The sequence below is a fragment of the Sciurus carolinensis genome, chromosome 1 (assembly GCF_902686445.1).
Source record: "Sciurus carolinensis chromosome 1, mSciCar1.2, whole genome shotgun sequence".
Classification (NCBI taxonomy): Eukaryota; Metazoa; Chordata; class Mammalia; order Rodentia; family Sciuridae; genus Sciurus; species Sciurus carolinensis.
Window position 1 is genome coordinate 137,856,802 of NC_062213.1, and position 22,529 is coordinate 137,879,330.

At 40.9% G+C, this 22,529-nt stretch overlaps 1 protein-coding gene across 3 annotated transcripts in view; it reads left to right on the forward strand.

Moving 5' to 3' along the window:
* Positions 1 to 367: 367 nt before the first annotated feature.
* Lpar3 (lysophosphatidic acid receptor 3) overlaps positions 368 to 22,529 on the forward strand; it is a 76,670-nt gene continuing 54,508 nt past the window's right edge. The window contains exons 1-2 of one of the 3 annotated variants that reach the window (XM_047560562.1): positions 368 to 409; positions 10,476 to 10,612. The gene's annotated coding sequence lies outside the window, so the exon portion shown is untranslated. Of the gene's footprint in view, positions 410 to 618; positions 872 to 10,475; positions 10,613 to 22,529 lie in introns of those variants that run through there. The other 2 variants (XM_047560552.1, XM_047560541.1) reach the window with 2 other exon arrangements.

Consider the following 22,529-nt stretch of genomic DNA (forward strand, 5'->3'; position numbering starts at 1 on the left):
TATGACATTTGTTTTCCTTTGCATCTTTCTTTACCAAAGGTGGGTTATTGAAGGTTTTATATGTCAGCTTTGAAAAAACGATGTGTCCAGTACTCTTTACCCCAGGAGGCCAAAAAGCCTCCTGCGAGAAACTTAAATATATTTTGTTTCCTGATGTAATAAAAAGGTGCCTAGGATAGGCCCCAAGCCAGATGTACTTCAACTTCCTTGGCCTCTGGTGGTTACCTGCACCCTGGGGTAGCTTTGGGGTTCGAGTTTTAAGACCATCAGGTCTGGGCCTGGCAGTGAGCCTGCCTCCCACAGGTGGTGGGTGTGGGCTGAACTTTCCCAGCAGCCACTTCAAACAAATCTCTCCCTATCGAGGAAGGAGAGAGAGAGGGACTGCGTTTTAATCCGGAGAGTCTTTGAGGTATGGCTCTGTAGAGTGTTAGCGGTCCTTCGGGTGGGCTCCCTCCTCTCCTAGGGCCATCCTCCTGGGGATCAAATCTCAGGAAGAAGTGCATCTGCAGAAGGGTTGCTGTCCCCTGGCTCGCGCGGACCTCTCCGCGTGCGGGTTGCGGTCTTGCCGGTGGAGGGCGCTCTCCCGTGGGAACTTTCGGACTCACGGGGCAGGGCGGGTCCAAGCAGGGAGGCAGCCTCCTCCATCCCCTCCCTCGCTCAACCAAAGTTTCGTCGGGCTGTGGGCTCGTCGCCGCGGCTGCTGGAGAGCAAGAGCTCCGCTGATCGGTCGCCGGTTCCCGCGTCCTCCACGGCTTCTCGGTGCCAGGTCGGAGCCAGGCGCCCGGTCGCCCCGTCGCGCTCGGCCCCGAGGGCATGCGGCAGTCGCAGGGGTCCCCGCTCTTGGGCTTGGAGGTGCGGACGAGAGTAAGCGGTGAGTGCAGCGCGGGACAATGAGAGAGTTCCCAGAGCCGCCGCCCGCCTGGGCACGCATGGGGACGCCGGACGCAGGGGCCCCCGCCGACCCCAGCCTGTGACTTTTAAGGGTTACCTGACTTGCAGTCTAGACCTCAAGTCCACTGCAAATTCCTGGGACAGAACTCTCCAGTCCCTCGACCCCCAGAAGCAAAAAGCAATTGAGAGGCAAACTAGAGGTTGCCTCTGTCTCCGCTATGGGCGGGTGGGCTAGGCGCAGGACGCGGAGGAGCGGAGAGCGCCGCGCAGGTGGCGCTCCGCATAAATGCTGCTTTTCCAAACTCCGCCTGATTGCGGTCGGTGGTTCTTAGGAAACTGAGGTTGTTGTGCGGATCCTAGGAAGATAACATTTTTGGCTACCAGTTACACCCGATAGGATGGTTCGTCCGTTGAGAAACATCTTGAACCGAGCGCAGGCATCTAAAGATTCGGGAAAGTTACTAACTTGAAACGCTTCAAAGTTGTGCTGGGTAAGTGAAAGTACTCGCTTTCACATCCCGGTGGACAGAAGTGCTTTGTTTTGTAGCAATGTTACTTTATTGCTTTCCCTCAGCAAGTTGTAACTACCCAAAATCTCTTACAAAATTCTCAGGCATGTAATTAGAGAAGTGACTGTGAATATTGGAAACAATTTAGTCTTATTAAGGGAATCATTAAAACAGTCCTTTAAAGCATTTACAGGTCAATTTTTAAGCAGTAGTTTTCACGAAATGTTTTATCCATAATTTGTTATTGTCACCGCAACCCTTTTCTCCCTCCTCATTATCTAGTCTTGGAATGTCACTTCAGAAGTAAAAGGCCGCTCAACTTCTCATGATTCCTACTTTCTTTATGTAAGTCGGAGCATGTAGTGAACATCAGTCTCAGGCAGGCAATCTCTTCTTTGTACATAGGTGATCATTACATGCATGTACTACATTTCATTAATGCATGAACGTTTGTATTCTTAAGGAGAATTGTTGGGTTTTCTAGTGGGTACTATCTGTCAATAGTTGCTAACCCCGTTTCCTGTAAGACATTGGATTCAGGTTGGTATGGTGATTTGTGTTCAGCGAGTAGAATTCCGCCCCCACCCCCGCCTTTTTTTTTGTCCAGAAGTGATACAGTTAGAAACACACAGCTTTGGCTCCATGCTTGTCTAAACAAATGGGGCCATTCTAAAAAAAAGAAGTCCGGCTAGCAAACTGCCAGTGAGGGTTGGATACTCATAAGCTTCCAGAGCTTTCTTGTGCCTTGAGACTGTGGACCTAGTATCGCATAGAGATCTGGACATCTAAACATTTGGATAACACTTGTATTGATTGTCACTCCATATTTACTAGTAAAATGGATCATTTTGGCATTTTTTTTTCTTATTTTACTTTTTGGCTTCGGAATTCAAAGCTTTGAAGCTTTTATTCATTTACAAATGACACTTTTCTAAATCGGGTCAATTCATTCATCAACTATAAGTCTCTATATCAGATCAGATCTATTTTAGGTATCTGGCAGTTTTACAGGATGCTTGATAAAACAGATCTGCAGGTGTTTTCTATGAATGAAGACTGAAAGGAAAACATTAAAATAGGGAACTGTTATTTGTGTACTTTCACCAGAATCTGAGATATAGAACATGTTAACTTGTATCTCATTTTTCAAGAACACACAGGCATAGAGAAACAAATGCACACTCAACAGTGTAGCCAGGCATCAACCACAGCACATGCTCTCAAAGTTAGTTGAACACACATCTCTAAGACTGACTGCTGTTTCTTGAAGTTTCCTAACTTCCTGCTGAGGTGCAGTAATCCACCATAAATCAAGCTCAACCTCTTATTTCTTTGGGCTGGGGCAAGGGGAATCACTATAACTTGAGAGGGAATTACTATAACTCAAATGACCCATTAGCCATTCTCCTTGGAGTATACATTAGTTCAAATGCTTTCTGGCCTGTGATTATACCCAGCAGAGTGGTTAAGTCTGATTGTAAGCGTCTAAATGGGCAGAGAACAGGCCCAAGGCATTATTAGTGTGGGATAAAGAGAAGAGCAAGGCTTTACGGTCAGACTAGCCTTTATTGCAGAAGGGCTTTCTGACCCTGGGCACATTGATTCACGTCCCTTAGCCTTAATTTCCTCATCTATGAAGATGAAGACTATATCCACCTTCCAAGATTAAAAGAGAAAGCACTTAACAGGGTCTCTGGTATACAGGAAATATTTCTAAAATGGTGTTTGCCCTCTTTTCCTCCTAAACATGAAAGTATTGACATTTGTGTCAACATGGATGCAAATCTATATTATTCTATTGATTCCCAAGCTGTGGGTGACTGAGAGATGCTTTATAAACTTTTCTTATGTGCTGTCCCCTTTCCTGACCATAGATCTTTTGCTCCTTCCTTTATCATTCCTCCTACAAGTAATGAGCTTCTTCCTTGTGGCCTTGTTGATCCTTATCCTGGATTTTGTATGTAGGTGTAGGAGTCCTCTGGACTGAGTCCTGCTATTGATGGGTGAGATGGTGTTGCAGGTGGGGAGCTATCTGCAGAAGCAATGAGAGTTTGTGCTTTTACAGATAATGGACTCAAGACACTTGGAATACAGGAGTCTGTGTTCTAATCCTAGCACCACTTTTGTGAGCTCTTGTGACCTTCAGTATACTTTTCATCCTTGATCAATTTTGTCATTTATACAATGGGGATAATAATTTCTTTTCTATGTGTCTGCATGGGTTATTGATAGATTCCATTAAGTCATGTGTGTGAAAGAACTTTGCACCCTGTGAAGGTCCATATAAATAGTGGAATTAAAAAGGCATGAGGTTCAAATGTGAGGCATCCCAGTCAGGCTCACTTATTGACTGGGGATGGCAAGATCACCATGTGGGTATCTTGTGTGCCAACTGGACACTGCTGCAGTCCATCCACTTCCCTCTCTTTTATCCTCTGAAGTCATACTAGACTTCAAAGGGGAAATTGTAACCAGAAGTTGAGAAACTACTCTGTGGAGAATACAAGAAGATTAATATCAGGACTGAGACTACCCAACGCTATGTGATTGATGCACAGGGCAAAATTCCAAAGAAGCCATAATTCCTTTTTGTAATTATATATACTGTCTGTTCATCTCAGTTATTAGTGAACAAAATCAAAGAGCTAGCTAGGACACAGTAAGTCAGGAAAAGAGTAACAAGGGCAATCACAGGCGTTGATGTGCCTTCTTGCTAAATTGAGTATTTAAGGTTCACTCTGCAAAGCAATAATATGACTCAAGATGATTTACTTATTTCATTCAATCTGTAAAATGTGTACTACTCTCAACACAATAGCAAGTCAGGAGAGTACCCACTGAGAGAACATTTCCAACATCCTGGGTGGTCTCACCCCACCTCTTCAGCATCTCCTAGGTCTATTCCTCTTCTCTCTTCCCTTCCTGGCCTGGCCTGGCCTCTGTAGCTCCTGACCCCCTAACCTCCTGTCCAGACGATGTCCTTGAACTCCTCCCTTGCACATGCTCCCTGATACTGCCCCACTCCCTGTAACCTTGTCTCCCCCCTCAGATATGAATTATTCATATACCAGACAGCATATTGCTCTGGAAAGCAACCCACCTATATAGCTTGCCCTACCCCTTCCTAAGAATGTTAGCTAGCTGTTTAATTACTCAACAGCTAATCCTAAGTCTTTGTTGTTCCCTGGAATATAGACTGGATGTTCTACTAGCCCTTTCCTTGACTTAGCCATGTGCAGATTGGTGGTGTTATTAAGGAAGGGCTCAGCAGGTGGCAAGATGTTGTTGGAGGGCATATTAACCCCCCTATAGGTACACAAGACAGTTTAACTAAAGGACTTTCAAGCAAATATGTAGTCTAAATAAAAGTGGTGTACTTGCTTTGTAAATGAAACTTTAAACAAGCCCTTATCTCCCTTATCATTAAGCCAGGTGTTACAGTTTAGATATGTGGTGTCCCCCAAAAGGTCATGTGTGAGACACTACCAGAAAGTTTAGAGGTGAAATGATAGGGCTGTAAGACCCTCAATCTAATCAGTACATTGATCCACTTGAACGGATTAACTGGAAGGTAACTAGGCAGGTAGTGTGTGGTTGGAGGAGGTGGGTCACTGGAGGCATGCCTTTGTTAGTTCCGTGGTGAGGGGAACTAACAGTCTGCTTCCTAATTGTCATGTTCTGAGCTGCTTTTCTCTGCCACAATCTTCTGCTATGATGTTTTGCCTCACTTTGGGCCCAGAGCAGTGGAGTTGGCCATCTGTGTGGACTGAGCACTCTGAAACTGTGAGCACCAAATAACTTTTCCTCCTCTAAAATTATTCTTGTCAGGTCTTTTGGTCATAGCAGCAAAAAAAAACTGACTAAAACTATCAGATTACTATAATCCCCACGCTTTATGGAAATTCTGGGGTTTCCCACAGACATTTTTTGCACCATGTTAGTCAGAGGTGGACAGTGGGGACATGCAGAGACATGTACTACCCAAGGAGAGCTAGAAACCCAAATTCAAGACTCACAGGCTATTGGCAGTGACTCATTATTGAAAAGTCTATTGGGAGAACATCAAGGAATCATTTACCTCCTTGTCTTGCTTGATCTTTTACCCACTAAATCCCAAGTTTTCAATTCCGTGAATATTTCAATATTTTATGTCAATGGGGACATAATCTAGAGCTTACATAGTCTGTATTATCATTAAAGGCAATACAGATTGTCCTATAAATAGGGCACCAGAATAATATAGTATCTGATAATTTTAAATACAGTGCATTTCTCAAAGGACAATCTATTTCTAGAAATACTTTCATGATGCATTTCTTATGTTACATATAAGTTATGTAATATTTTGTTCCATTAAATACTTAAGTAGAAATAATGTTCACATCAGAGTTTGTCATTTTCACAATGAGTTTAAAAATATTTTCAAATGCTCTGATCACCTATTACTTTTCTCAAAAGAATAGACTTCTAAAAACATAATAATTATTTTAAAATTACCTTAAGTGGTATATTTGTTGTTTAAGTTGTTATAGGTGTTCCATATCTATGGATGAGACAAAATAATATCAGTTCCTTGACTAGAGTTCTTCCTCTGGACAAAAATTAACATATGGATCTGACAAAAAGAAAATAAGTACACTTACCCCTATGAATTCATGCATTCCATGTTTGCAGATATAATAAAAATATTTGGGGAAAAAACTCCATCTGAACATATACAGACTTTCCTCCTTTTAATTATTCCCTAAGCAATACTTTGTAACTATTTATATAGTGTTTACATTATAGTAGTTATCATAAGTAATCTAGAAATGATTTAAACTATCCAGGAAGATGTGTGTAAGGTTATATACAAATACTATGCCATTTGAGAATAATGAATTTTGGTAAAATCCATAGGGATCTCAAAAAACAGTTCCCCGAAGGTACAACTGTATAATCTTTTTCTGTGTTCCCATGGTATTAGGATAAAAATCTCTATCTCTGACTCTGTCTTTATATATGTAATTTCAATATAAAATATATATTGTATATATTCACATTTATATGTGATAATTAGTCTTTATTCTGAATATTTTGGAAGTAAGTGTAATTATTATTCTCCACCACCCTTGGACATTCCAGCATTTTTTTTCCCCTAAAGCAAACACTTTCTTCCTATGTTACCAGCACACAAACCACCAAATCAGGAAATGGGCATTGGTCCAAAACTTCCTTTGGCACACTATCCAGAGTGCCAATGCAATGCCTATTTCATCAGTTGTCCCCCAGCTGAACACTGTCCCCATGTGATCCAGGTTTCATGTAGCACCTAGTTGTCACATGTCTTCTGGAGTGGTTCTTCAGACATTCTCTGTTCCTAAAGTCCTTGCAGTTGTCCAGGTAGAGGACAGGTCTTACACCCTGTAGATTGGCTCTCACCTGCATCTGCCAGGTGTCTCCTTGGAACTGGACCCCACAGTATTAGCAGGGTACTACAGAAGTGAAACTGCTCTTCTCAGCTCCTCACAACATGGTACCCACCCATCCTACCACTGCAGTATTGACCTCAGTCACCTCCTTACGTTGGTGTCTACTGGATCTTCCCACCTGAAAGCTACCATTTTTCCTTTGAAATTTATTGGTAGTTGTGGGGAAGTATTCTAAGGTTATGTTAATGTCCTATTCTTCATTAAACCTCCACCTACAGACTTAGCCTTCATTGATGACTTTTGTCAAAATCAGCTACCTCTGAAGATTGTTGAAGGATTATTTCCATCCCTCCTTCAACATATATTGGAATTCTACTGTAAGGAAGAACTTATTTTCTCATTTTTTTATTTGTTCTTTTTAGATATACATGACAATAGAGTGTATTTTGAGGTATTATACATACATGGAATATAAGGTTTTAATTCTCATGTGCTTATATTAAGAAACATTGGTTCCTTTTGTATTCATTAAGTTGAAATCTTTTACTTTTGTTATTTATTTTGATGCTGAAATTGTCCTCAGTTTGGCCAGTGGAAACCCTATAAAGCTGGCTCCTGTTTCCTATTGACATATGCTTATCATTTATTAAACATTTCTTTATTTTATGGCACCACACAGATGACCCAAGTTCATCTTGTACTTTCTCTGACCTACTGATTCCTCCCTTTAGTACAGAATGGTATTTTTTTTCTTTTTGAATTTTATATATTTAAGAAGTACAGTATAATATTTTGATATGCTAACCTTAGTATTCATATACATAGTGGTATCATTACTACAATTGAGCAAATGAACATACCCATCATCTCATACAGTTAGCTGGGTTTTTGTTGTTTGTTGTTGTTTTTGTGGTAAGAGTATCTAAAATCTACTTTCATGGCAAATTACCAGTATCCAGTGAAAAATTATGAACAATGGTCCTCCGGTCATACACTGCTCGGGAGAGGATGAGGGAAAATGTGAAGATGCAGATCAAAGGGTGCAAAGTTGCAGCTAGGTGGGACGAATAAGTCTAGAAAGCTGGCATAGAACCTGAGAATAGAATGAGGACACCAAGATATGAAAGGTTGAGATGCCCAATGTATGTAGGTGTTATTGCTTTTAGGTCTCTCAGAGGACAGAGCTAAGAAATACACAGCGCGCACACACACACACACACACACACACACACACACACATGAATTTTTCTGTATTAAGCCATGCATTATAAAATTACATGAATGCTTCCAATTTCAATTCAATGCCCAGGGACATTTTTATTCTTCCCTCTTTGCATGTCGGTACATATCTTCTCTGGCAGTTAGAAAGTTGACTCCCATTGTCTTAAATATTTTTACTTGTTTACTCAGGATAAACAGTCTCCCAGACATGAAGGGCATCTTGCCTTCTCTGTCTTTTCTTTTTTACCATTGTGTCTTGTCCTTGGCTTCCAGGCCTGCTAGCCTGCATCTCTGTGCAGCTTCATCATCAGTCCCTGGTCCCTCCAGCTCACTGCCCTGCGTGGCTCCCAGATGTAGCCTGTGCCTCTGTGTACCTGCCCATAGTCCCCTTCATCATATTGCAGTCTCAGCCACAAGCTGACTGCTCTGTTCAAGGGAGGGAGGAAAGGAGATGAGAAAGGAAGAGAGAAGATTGTGTATTAGTCAGGGTTCTCTAGAGGAACAGAATCAACAGGAAGTATGATTGTAGAAAGGGGATTTGTTAGATTGGTTTACAGAACCAGAAGCTGCATAGTTCACAATGGCCGTCAGCTGCTGGAGAGCTGGAAGAGCCAGCAACTGCACAGTCCAAGATGCAGAAGCCCCAGAACAAGAAAGATCAATCAGTGCTACCCTAGTCCAAGACCAAGGCTTCTGGAAACTATGTGGAGAATCACTGGCAGAGTTTGCTTTGGAAGAGAGAAGAAGCAGAGTCCGATATCCTCAGATGATCGAAGCAGCAATCAAGAACCCATTCAAGAAGAGTCGAGCTTGCATCTGCATCTGCTTCCTTGTTCTTCCAACTTTTATTCCATCCAAGCCACCCTTCTACTGGGCAGTGCTGCCCATGCTTAGGGAGGGTCTCCACTTCAGTTCACTATCCCACATTCCAATCATTCCTAGACTCACCCTCACTGACACACCCAGAAGCCTCTTAATCATCAGCATCTCTTTATACAGTCAAGGTGACAATTCAAATTAACCATTACAGATGGGAATGGAAGGAAGGCCAAGATAGGAATAGTATGTACATTTAAAAATCTTTAATATACATTGCTAAATTGCCCTCTCAAAAAGTTGTCAGTTTACATTCTCACCAACGTGTTATAAAGGTGTCATTTGCACCACATCCTTGAGTATTATTCACCTATTTAAATGTTGTTAATCAGATAGCACTTTTCTTTTATCTTTATATCAGTTCTTACCACACTTATCCCTATGTTATACTCTTCTGTATTATATCATTCTCTAAATCTTGATACCTCAAGCTTGGCCCTATGGACATTTTGGACTGATAATTCTTTGTGTGGAGGACTGTACTGTGCATGTGGAGCAGCATCTCTGGCCTTTACCACCAGGAGCACCCCCAGTTGTGAACAGTGTCGAGGTCTCTGGATCCTTGGGAGGTATCCTTGGGAAGAGGAGAGGCTTAACCTTGGCTGGGAACCCACTGCTCTAGATTATGAGCTTCCTGAGAACATTTTATATCCTTGTAAATGTCTATGCAATCTCCATCTTTGTCTTGCTTATCATGAACAATGAGCAAATGTTAATGAGGATGAGAAGAATCATTGATTGGGTAGAATCCACTGTAGAATTTGTCCATTACGTGCATACAGTCCTGCACATGTATAAGTTCCAGGGACATCCAATAGAGGAAAATGAAAAGGAATGCCAGAAAAGCTAAATTTCCATGCATTGTTACCAAGTCATGACTAGCCTTTCTCAGTTTATTTTTACCCTATTTCTTATGGTCAAATAATTGAAGGTTATAGCCTTGTTCAAATGGTAGCCTCTGTTTTGTTGATGGAAAAGTAAACTACTTTAGAAAACACGTAAAGAAAGTTATATAGTTCATTGTGCTAGATGTGGACCAGGTTACTTCTCTTCAAAGCTTTCTCTGAAACTGGCTAAGTGACTAAGCAATGCTATTTTCTATCATGTATTTAGAGTTTTATTTTGACATTTTCATTTAATTAGATGGACCTTTCCCCATAAACTTTTATCAAAAATTCTAAGGGGAGGGCTGGGGATATAGCTCAGTTGGTAGAGTGCCTGCCTTGCAAGCACGAGGCCCTGGGTTCAATCCCCAGCACCACAAAAAAAAAAAAAAAAAAAAAAAAAAAAAAAAAAAAAAAAAAAATTCTAAGGAGAGATGCACTTATAAATTTCTATCAACATTTAATAAATGGATTACATTTCTTCTAGAATCAAAGTATGTTTGCAGAAGACAATTATTGTTATTTGGAGAATAAATCTGCATATTTCATTTCTGTGGAAGCAGAGAATTGGCTTCCAAAAGGAGTTTCCAGTGGTCAGTGTGGGGAAAAGAGCCCTGGGCCAGAAAGAGGAGAGCAGATCAGAATGAACTGATCTCCCAGTGATGGTTTTATTCGTTGTGCAGGTTACACTGCTCATCTCACTGGGGATCAGATGGGGAGAGAGATGTGAACTCCTCCGCAAGCTGTTTGGTGAATGCATCTTGACTGGTTACTTTAACATCCCAATGGAGTGGTCTAGAGGAGCCATGGCCATGTACAGGTACTCCTTGTCTTACAATGGGCTTGTATCTTTTTTTAAAAAAGTTATTTATTTATTTATTTATTTATTTATTTTATTTTTTACAGACTGCATTTTGATTCATTGTACACAAATGGGCTACATGTATCTTGATAGACCCATCATAAGTATAAAGTGTTCTAAGTTGAAAATGCATATAGGACACCTAACCTCCTGAGCATCCTGGCTTAGCAGCACAGCATGCTGTAGAGTATTTGTTGCTTCCCTTGCGATTACATGGCAGGCAGAGGTCTGTAGCTCACTGCCCTTGCCCAGCATTGAGAGAGTATACTACTACAAACTGCTACCCTGGGGAAAACTCAAGACTCAAAATTCAAGTTATAGTTTGCCCTGAATGTGTATCACTTTCACACCATTGTAAAGTCAAAAAATCAAGTTGAACTGTTTCAAGTTGGGAACCGTTTGTAGTTAGAACATTAAACTTCAGGTTTTAGGCCCTGCTGTTTCCCTCTTTACTGTGCATATTCATCTGGGACTATATGTTTTCAAAGGTGGTGAAAAAAATACCAGCTAAGTCTCTGAACAGGGGAAGAAGAGAGGTTGTCTTTCTGGTGACCAACGCCCTCTGAGGGAGAGGATTCCTCTTTGGTCTCTCCTCCCCATTTTTCTCTGTTGGTACTCACTCTCTCCACCTCTTGGGAACAGGCTCACCCTGGAGCTCACTCGACATTCTGACTGCTCTAGACCCAGGAGGGAACTGGGGCTGTATACTTGCCATGCCATTCACTTCACCCCAATAGCCTAAGTTAGATCTTGTGTTCCTTTTTTAGCAAAAGAAACTGAGGTGCAAAGAGGTTGAGTAACTTTATCCAGGCCCTACTGGTAATAACAGTAATTAAATTAGCACCAAGTGTCAGAGGTTGTTCTAAGTACCTTATTTAAATCTCTCAACAGTCTTAGTAAGAAAATATTCTTATTATCCCCATTTTGTAGAAGAGGAAGTTAAGGCACAGAGAGGTTAACTAGCTTTCTTATTAGCAGGGATTCATACTCAGTCTGGCTAGCTCCAGAGGACATGCCCGTTTGCATGCATATGTCCAGTTTTCCCAACACCATTTGTTGAAGAGACTCCCTTTCCTGCATTGTGTGTTCTTGGTATTGTTGTTTTGTTGTTGAAGATCACATGATTGGATATGCCTCAGTTTATTACTACGATCTCCACAGTGTTCCATTGCTCTATACACTTGAATTTATGCCACTACCATACTATTTTAATTACTGTAGTTTTGTAAAATGGTTTGAAATCGGGAAATGTGAGGCCTCTAACTTTCTTCTTTCTCAAGGTTCTTTTTGGCTATTCTGGGTCCTGTGTGATTCCATATTTTTTTTTTCTATTTCTACAAAAGATGCCATGAAGATTTTTTTAGGGATTCCATTAAATCTGTAGATCACTTTGGGTACTGTGGAACATTATAACAATATTAAGCTTTCTGGTCTATGAACATGAGATGGCTTTCCACCTATTTATGTCTTTCTTAATTTCTTTTATCTCTGTTTCATAGTTTTCAGCATATAAGTCTGTCTTCTCCTTGGTCAAGTTTATTCCTCAATATTTTTTTTTCTTTTTGATGCTATTTTAAATGTCATTGCTTTTTAAATTTCAGTTTTGAATTGTTCCTTATTAGTGTGTAGAAATGCAATTGATTTTTGTATGCATCTTGCAACATTACTGAATTAATTTATTAATTCTAAGAGAGTTTCATTGTTACTGTTGTTTGGTTTTTAAGTCTGTAGTGTTTTCTACATACTAGATCATGTCATCTGTAATGGAGATAATTTTACTTCTTATTTTCCAATCTGTATACCATTTTTTTCTTTCTCTTACTAATTAATCTGGCTAGGATGTTTAATGGAAGTGAAAACAATGGACATCCTTGGCTCATTCCTGATTCTAGAGGAAGGCTCTCTGTTTTTCAACATTGAGCATGTTTGTTATGGGGGTCTTGCTTTTAACCTCTCAACTACCTGCTTCTCTACTAGTATTTAAACCTTGAATCCAAATCCTGTGTTCTTTTACCATGATGTTCTGCCTTCTTCTCCCTCCTCTTGTTCTTTCGACTCCTGTCTCCCTGCTGGGTTTTGAGTGGCAGCTCTGAAGGTTGATCACAGTGGTATTAAGTCTATACTCAGGCAAGAGAAGGACTTTCCTGGACTGTTGTTATTTTAGGGTAGTTTATAGGATGACTTTAATACCATTCCTCATTAGAGCATGAACAGTTAAACTCTCAGAATGCCAGTTGTATATCATTGAATTTTTAGAAATTTTGAGTCACCTCACCTTAGGAAGTACTGTATGCCACCCACTGAGTACTGTCTGTGCTCTGGGCGAGAAGGATTTCTTTCATTAATCCTTTCCGCAGCCTGTACAGTGGCTGTAGTGATGACACCATTTTCAGAGAAGAAGGAAAAGGTCCTGGCCAGATAGATGGGATGCAAGTTAAAGCCACTGCTGCAAGTGATGGGCCTACATCAGACCCAGGTCCAGCTGATGTTCCCTCACCATCCTGCCCCACTCTGCATCACAGCCTGCTGTGCTTTCCCTGAAGGTTGTAAGCTACTCCAGAACTCCACAGGTCTGGCTCTCTCTTCTCTAACCTGTTTTAAATACAAATGCTAAAATATTTTTTTTTCTTTGTTCTGACTGATCAATACCTACTATATCATGAAGGAACAGAAATAAGAAAACCACAAGAAAATCTTCCATTTAGAGGAATGAGAGGCATATACCTGTCACAGTTGCCTACAAATGATGCAGCCTGCTGGGCAGGAATTATGAAGACCTCCCTGCTCTGGCAATGGAGTAAGTTCTGTGGCTGGCCCCTGCTTCCACTCTTTGGGTCAGGCCTCCCAGAGCTCCAGACTCTGACTTTCTCTGTTGGGAAGTGTCCTTGTCCTTCACCCTCTGTCGTCATATCAGAAGTGAATATCAGAAGCATGTACTCCTTGATAGAGGATGAACATGGGCCTTTCCAGGCCAAGCTGTGACCTCCCTGGAAATACAGTTCCTTAAAAACTCCACAGGCTTCTGTTCTGTTTCTAACCAGCACCATGTGCCAATCACCTCATCTTCAAATTCCGTTCTGATACAATTCTTTTTTTTTTTTTTTTTGTCGGTGCTGGCAAGCACTCTAACGACTGAGCTATCTCCCCAGCCCCCCTGATACAATTCTTTAAACTTGCTTGTTTCCCAGTTTTGGGGCTTAGCCCATCTCTCCCTTCCTCTATTTAATAGGTACTTTGACATCCTTTGAAACATGGATGGCTTTCTTCCTTTGTCCCACTACAGCATCCAATTGAGAGATCTTTGGGAAAGGCTGGTGAGCGGTTGTGCCGTTTTCTGCTCTTTGGGGTTACAGAAGCAGGTATTTTTCCGGACCCTCCAGGACTCTTAGTTTCTGGACTCTGTCCATTCCTTTCCAACCTTGCTTACAAATGTATAGATAATTCTTGCCTGAGCTCATCTCTTTCTGGCAATAACTTGCTAAATGCTACAAGGAGCGGCCAACACTTGTTCATATTCTGGTTCTTTCCTTCATGTAGAGTCACGGTCTTCTGAGGCAAAGAGGCCCTAAAGACTGACTTGAAGAAAACAGAAGTTTACTTCTCTGTCACGTTAAGTGTCCAGCAGTGAGTGTTTGGGTCAGAGGGTTCCCTTCATCTCATTTCTCTGCTGTGCACTAGGACCCTGCTAGGACTCAAATGCTTTCTGGCTAAAGACAGGTTTTCCTTTTTTCTAATAAATTATTTTGTAATTTCTGCCAAAGACCAGTAACTTTGGTTTTTCAGAGAAAAATCCACTAATCATGCATTTGTGTCTCACAGCAGTGTCAAATTGCTGTAAACATGTCTAATTGTTTATTCTCAATTTTTTGTATTGATTTCCTCATTAAGGGGAAACTAGTCTGTGAACTACTTCGATTTGTGCTGCCTGAGGGCTTTGCCTGTCTGGATGCTCAATGCCAGAGTTGCAGGCCTGTCTGTGTTCCCACCTGCAGGAGGGGAAAAGAGCGTGGAGGGGTGCACACTTGATTTAGAGCTGACCTGGCACAGCATGTTTCATTTGTGCTCATGATGTACTGGCAAGTGCTTACTCGCACTGCCACCTCAGCTGCCAGGAGGCTGGGAAAGAGAATGTTCTGCGGGACATCCAGGTGCCCAGTACAAGTGTGTTACTCTTTTTTTTTTAATTTTTGAAAATTTGTTCTAATTAATTGTACATGACAGTAGAATGCATTTATACATTTTGATGAATCATACATAAATGGAGGGTAATTTCTCATTTTTCTGATTGTACATATTGTAGGATCACATAGGACATGCAGTCGTATATGTACATGAGGTAAAATGTGTTTCCCTCTTCTATCCTTCCCATTCCCATACCCCTTCCCTCCCTTCACCCCGCTCTACCTAATAAAAAGTAACTATTCTTCCTTAGCCCCTGCAACCATTGTGAATTAGCATTGGCACATCAGAGAAAACATTCAGCCTCTGGTTTTGGGGTTTGGCTTATTTCACTTAGCATGATATTCTCCAATTCCATTCATTTACCAGCAAATGCCATAATTTCATTCTTCTTTAAAGCTGAGTAATATTCCATTTATACACACACACACACACACACACACACACACACACCACATTTTCTTAAACCATTCATCTGTTGAAGGGCACCTAGGTTGGTTCCATAGTTTAACTATTGTGAGTTGAGCTACTGTAAACATTGAACAAGCATGTTATTCTTTAAGAAAAGGAAAATATGATTTAGCAGTCTGGGCTGCAAAATATAAGGCTAAAAAATAATACAAAGAAATAATTGCAAGAGAAGTCACAGGACAAAATAAAATTATGGGCAAATATGTTAAAAGATTGGTTGTGAGTTCAGTGTCACTCCTTGCAGAACAGGACTTTCTAGGAAAGGAACCTGGGGTCCTGTTGGCCCTTTAATGCAGCCTGACAGTCAAATACCAATTGTGTGGTGAGGCTGACAATGGGAAATTCATATCAGAAGCAGCTTAGGCCCATTCTCAGGGGAAGTCTGGAAACCAAATTACTCAGGCTGGGAACAGAGTTAGATTCCACAAAGCTATAACCAGAGTGCAGATCCAAAGGTAGGGATTACTGTGAGAGTCAGGATCCAAAGAGACACCAAGGACAGTGGCTGCAGTAGTCTACCCTGAATCCCAGTAAGACACCAGAGAGGGAGGGGAAAAATTCCTAGCCAGTGTGGTTAGACAGAGGTTTTCCCATTCTAAACCACCCTGCAAACTTGCTAATACTGTCCTATAAACAACTAGGGGGACCCGAAGTCACCATTGTTTTAGCCTTTACAGCTGAAACTTCTTTGATTATGTGGCCCCATTATCCATCCACTGAGCTGGGGGAGATTGAGAGTTCCAGACAGAATGCATGCTGCCCACAAGGACCTCTCAGTTTTCTTCAAGGCACCTCACATGCAGATGGACTCTCAATCAGAGAGGGTGTGAGAGGTGTAATGGCTGGAGGTGATTATTTGAGGTCATCCACATAGAGGAAATAATTTAAGTAATAATCTTTTTGGTGGAAAGAATTTAAAGGAAAAAGAAGAGAGGACTGAGAACTGAGTCTAAGAGTGTCTCTACTTTATGGTCAGTGGAAGAACAGGAGATCGATGGGAACACCGTAAGAGAAGAACTAGGGCAGTGGAGTCACAGAGACTGAGATGGGGAAGAGCATAACCATGGTCAGTTCCACAGGGAGATAAAAGGAGGACTGGAATCTGAATTTGGGAAATCACTGAATCAGATTGAACATATTTTTAAAAACATGTGCCTATTACAAGCCAGATTCTGTGTTTATGCTTCAAAACATGGAGACCGAAGGATAAGAGCTCCGCTTCCAATAAATTTGGAAGTGTGGTTAAGGCAGATAAATATTTAGGAAAGAATGTGGAATGCTGTAAGAGAGGCATCAAGAATTTCTCAGCCAATTTTTAAAAAAGAATAGCCTATGCTTTTTTTCCTACTTCTGTGTCACCTCATGATGGTTCAGCATAACAGATCTGGTTTTCATCTCCTCTGTTTCCAACAACTGAGACCCACCAACCGACTAGCACCTACCACAGCTGCTACACTGAGCGTTAACTGCACAAACATGAACGTTCTTGCCCTAAGAAGCTCAGAGTCTGGTGGGAAAGATGGAAAAACAGGAAAAAATGCTTATTCAGTACAGTATCTGGGGATCCTGTCCCATCACCCGCCAGTGACTGAAAGAGACCCTGAATATAATAAAAACAAAGCTGCTTTAGGACACTCAATTTATACATGTACAAAAGTTCCAGATTACAAAGGACCCAAAGTTGGGAATCGCTCTGATCTTTCCTATACATATCTGTATTCCAATGGGAAGGAGCAGGTGAAAGAGCTAAATTAGATGAGGGGAGGGGAGGGGGCTGCCTGATGATAGCTAACCCAGCAACTCACAGCCACCTGGAAGAGAGGGAGCAGGCAAAGGCAGCATCCCCACCTCAGCCTCCTCCTTCCTTAGCATCTCTTGTGGGTCCTGTCATCTGCAGAAGCTGGAAAGTGAGGAAGCTGGTTGATGAGACCTGTAAGGACCAGCCCTGTAGGATCAGAGTAACCAGAGATGGGTAGGGAGGGGACTGACAGGATCAGGCATAGCATTCAGATGCCTTTTATGTTCACATACATAACCTGGTTGCTTTCACTACCAGACAGGCAGGTGGGAGAGGGAGGCAGAACACATGAGGAGGGTTTGAACCTCCCACTTCCATGATGAAAACTTCTGCTTCCTGGCCTAAGCATAGCACTCTTACAGACCTTCTGACTTACTTGATTAGCAGTTCATAATAAATAAAGTGTTATCCTTTAGGACCTCTGAAGCTTGATTAGAAGAACTATTTTCCACTGCAGCCACCATGCTTTTAAAATTTTGTTTTCCTTTCTGCGTAGAGTTTGAGGATTCAGCTGGAGGGAGGATCTCCAGAAGCACGGAGTCACTGCAGGTCACTGTTGGTCTTTTGCTGGTCACTGTGGGAGATTATTTGTAGAGCAAGAGACTCCTGCACATCCTTCTCAAGACTGGAGGCAGGTCACGCAAGGCAGAGCCCAAGGGAGCTCAATATTGTGGCTGGGTTAGGACAGCTCAGGCCACAAGTTTGTCTGTTGTCAGTTTTATAGTATAAAGTCATTCATTCGGTATAAGCGAGCACTTAGAAATTTTTCAAAATACATTTTACAGATAACAAAAGTTCTTTGGGCAAGTTTATCTATTTCAGTTATGACTGTACCCCCATTGAATTTTGACATTCTTGACTCCTTCCACTAGTTAAGCTACTGAACTGTGATTACATAATGGTCTAAGGATGACTTGCTGCATCAAAGAACATGTGGAGTTACATGTAAATAATATTAAATTTAAACATTTTGATTAACATCTTTACTTTTATGAGGGTCAATGGACAAAATATACCTCATCTTTCTAGCCGAATGAGTTAAAGATTAAAATTTCATAATAGATAAACACAATTAAAGATTGTATTATGCTCAGATAAACTAAGGGAATTTACTGTTCACATCAAATCCATGTGTCACTTCTTTTATTTAGTTCTGTATGTTTCCATGCCTGTCTTCCTGTTTAATCAAGAGGCTTAAGACAGGCTTCAGTCACCAGGAACACATGGGAAACAATACCTTGGGTTATAGTTGTTTATTAAACAAGTCCGAGGGAAGGAGCCACATGTATATGACCTACTATAAATCCACCCACTTGATGGAGAGAGAGGGTAGTAGGTGTGACAGCTGACATGTCCCAGGTTGTCTGTTTTTGCTGACTAAAATCTCATAAATGTGCTCTGGCACAATAACCTGTTTATTCTGCTAAACTTGGGCCGCAGATTCCCCCTGAATGTCCCCACCTCTGAGTGGACACTGACTTGAGACCCTTGAGTTTCTCATTTGTATTAGGTGTTTCCCAAGCACACCAGTGGATGCTTACCTCAGCCTCTGTGGCGCTCCTCTGGGGACCTTCCCTTGGGGTGTAGATATTGTGGAGACATTGTTGCTATATGAAGGACAGAGACTCTGAATCAGAGTGGTTTTTAGGTGCCTGAGTTTAAGGTTGGTTCTTTAGAAATGGAACAATCAAACTTTAGCAAAGTTTAGCTTTCTCAAGAGAAATTGTAATATAATAAGGCAGCAGATTTGTAAAGGCCCTACCTTTAGCAAGCACTGCTACAGTAAAGTAAACAAATCAGCTTTGTCCAAAATTATCAGTGGCTCCTAATACTCTATTATGAACAATGTCTGTTTCAGTTTAATCTGCAACCAGTTGCTACTCCTCTGTAAAGTAACTGCTTATGAAACAGGAATATTATTTATTTTGAAATTAGTGCAGTATAATAATATAATCCTCCCTCCTCCTTCAAAAATTTTAAATACGTGCTTACAGAACAGTTTTATATTTACAGGAAAATTGAGCTGTCATCTACCCTCCACCTACACACAGTATCCCCTGTGATTAAATCTTACGTTCATATGGTACATTTATTATCATTAACAAACCGATATGAATAACTTTATTCATATTTCCTTGTTTTTCCCCCTTGTTCACCTGGGAGCACTATGTACCTTGCCTTTTTATCTCCGTAGGATCCTCTTGGCTGTGACAGTTTCTCAGGTTGTCCTTGTTTTTGATGACTGTAATAGTTTTGAAGTGTGCTGGTCAGGGATGTTGTAGAATGTCCCCTGATTAATATTTGTCTGATGTTTTTCTCATAATTAATCTAGAGTTATGCCTGTTGGCAGGAAGATCACAGAATAAATTGCTGCTCCTAATATATCATATCAAGACTGCAGACTAGCAACACAACTTAGAGCTGATGATTTTGAACTTGATCATCTGGTTGAAGTTGGGTTTTTCAAGTTTCTTCTCCACTGAGAAGTCACTGCCCTGCCCCACTTCCATACTGTAGTCTAGGGAGGGAGGTTACTACATACCATTTTTTTGTTTGTTTGTTTGTTTTTGTTTTTTGCGGTGCTGGGGATCGAACCCTGGGCCTTGTGCTTGCAAGGCAAGCACTCTACCGACTGAACTACTCCCCAGCCCACATACCACTTTTTTACCCCCTTTGGGTTTGTCTCTTTTTAAAAAAATTCATTTTATTGGTTCTCCTTCATTATATATGACAATAGAGTCCATTTTGATAAAATTATACAAACATAGGATATATCTTATTCTAATTAGGATCCCATTCTTGGCGGGTGGGCATAATGGTGGGGTTCACTTTGGTAATTTCATATGCGTACATTGAAAAATTATGTTTGATTTGTTCTACTGTTCCTGTTCCTATTCCTCCCTCCTTTCCTTTTGTTCCCCTTTGTTTAAGCTACTGAATATCTCTTCTCCCCCACCACCCACCTTTATTGTGGTTTATCTTTCACATATCAGCAAAATCATTTGACCTTTGGTTTGGGGGGATTGGCTTATTTCACTTAGCATGATATTCTCTAGATCCATCCATTTCCTGGTAAATGTCATAAACTTATTCTTCTTTATGACTGAGTAATACTCCATTGTGTGTGTATATAGAGATGGATAGATAGATAGAGATAGAGATAGATAGAGATAGATAGATGATAGATAGATAGATAGATACATATTTTCTTTATCCATTCATCTGTTGATGGGCATATCAAGGTTAGTTCCATCGCTTAGCTATTGTGAATTGTGCTCCTGTAAAAATTGACATGGCAAGTCACTGTAGTATGCTGATTTAAAAATCTTTTGGATACATACCAAAGAGTGGGATAACTGGGTCAAATGGTGGTTCTATTCCTAAAGGAGAGTTATACTTACCTCCTTCAGGGTGGAATACCTATGTGATTTATTAGGTATTCTTCTGCCTAGGAGATTTGTCTATTTTATTCCCATTAATTATTTTATTTAGTAACTTATTTCTATCAGTATGGACTCATGGATATTTATTTTACACTTTGGATTATAATCCCATACTGCCTTATTTATGTTACTGCTCGAATTGTTCTGTCTTTGGCCGTTGGGTCCACCTCTCTTTTGAAGGTGTGTTCAGAGAGGAGTCCTCCTTTCTATGTCCAACTCAAGGGGAGCGGCCTGTCACGGGACTGCTTTTCAGACCACCCAGACTTCTCTGTTCTGCTTAAGCTGCTGCCAGGGTCAGCAAACACCACTCCTCACACCTCTCAGCCTGCAGGGCTTGGAGCCAAGTCTGTCCAGGGAAATGAAAGAGTGGTGAGATCCAAATTACAGAGTGCATATACAGAAGAAGAAAGTCATGATGGTCAGTTTGAGTAAAAGGTTGGGAGGATATAAGCAAGGGTGCCCAAGGATACTTCACTTAAGTCTACACTTAACAAGTATTTACTGAGAGCCTACTGTGTGTTGGGCATTGCTGCAGGCACTAGAGATGTGTGGAAACAGCACAAAATCTCTGTCTTCCTAAGCAAAACTTCTAGTTGGAGAGACAGACTGAGTATCGGCTGACCTTGTCTTTGGTGTGCCATCTTGCTTCCGAAGAGGGAGAGGAGAGTGTTATCAGAAGCCAACTAAAGAGCCAGGCAGCAACTTGTCAGATGTAGCTAGAAATAAAAGCAGCCTGAGTGGTTTTCGGATGTCTTAATTTTCATAATTGTTTCCACATTCTGGGCTGGCTGGACATTTTTTCAGAGAAACAAGTTTGGGAGAGTCTAAATGAGAGCTTTGCTCATGAAGTTTTCATTTGGAATCTACATATAGACATTCTAGACCATCATTTTATGAAGTCTTAAATTACTGAAGTTTGAAGTTATGGTAATCCCTCCAGAATTTAGCATCTTTTGTTTCTGGCTCAGAACTATTAAACCTTCTAAACCTTTAGTATGAAACAAACAAACAAAAAACAGCTTGAGATTTGGCAGAGTAAGATATAGCAGCACTAATGTGGTCCTGTAGTTGACCATATTGTGTCCTACTTACCACGAAGTTGGAAGCATATTTTCAGAAAAGTGCCTTTTCTATTCTTTTCAGGACTACTTAAAAAAAAAAAAAAAAAAGACTAAAGACTATTTAGAATGCTTGTCTATTTTTTATAGTGAGACTAAAGACTATTTAGAATGCCTGTCTATTTTTTATAGTGAGGGGCAGTCTTTGAATGTGACTTGATCAGATCATTCTATTTCAGTAATGCTATAATGTAAATTTAACTATAGTTCTTGGTTTGTCTGGTATTTCATTTGCTTAAGAAGAGAAAGCATAATGTTGTAGACAAGCATGTGAGTTTATGGAACAGACTTAACATAAACGTATGTTTATCCCTGAACAGATTTTTCATTACCCTTCAGTGTGACCTTTGACAGGTACTTCAGTTTCCTCATCTGCAGAATGGGTATAATAATAGTATCTACATCATTTTCTGGAAGAGTAAATGAAATGATCCAGGTTAGATGCTTAATCTGGCACAGAGTAATCACTCAAGCAATAGTAATTAATTAAAAGTAGGAAGAAGAGAATGGATATATGAAGTAACTCACTTGAGAACTCATAGTTAATAAGTGAGAGAACTCTCCAATTGTCATTGAGTGGTTGATGTAGAAGTCAGCAAAGCACTTAGCTGAAACTTTTCACTTGAAAGGAGGGGAATAGTGTAGGACAGAGGACCATTCATTTATTCATACAAAAAACTGCTGATGCTGCCAAGGGAGCTTAATAGGCAGGGAGCAGACTGATCTAACTGGGAGTTAGACTATAAGGGCAAATGCTGAAGAAAACATATGCAGTGCTGGGTAGCTGCAGGGAAGCTTAACCAGGGCTCTCAGAATTGAGAGCCACAGGGCTGTTTTGAACTGGTCAGAGAAGGTATCTTGTGGGG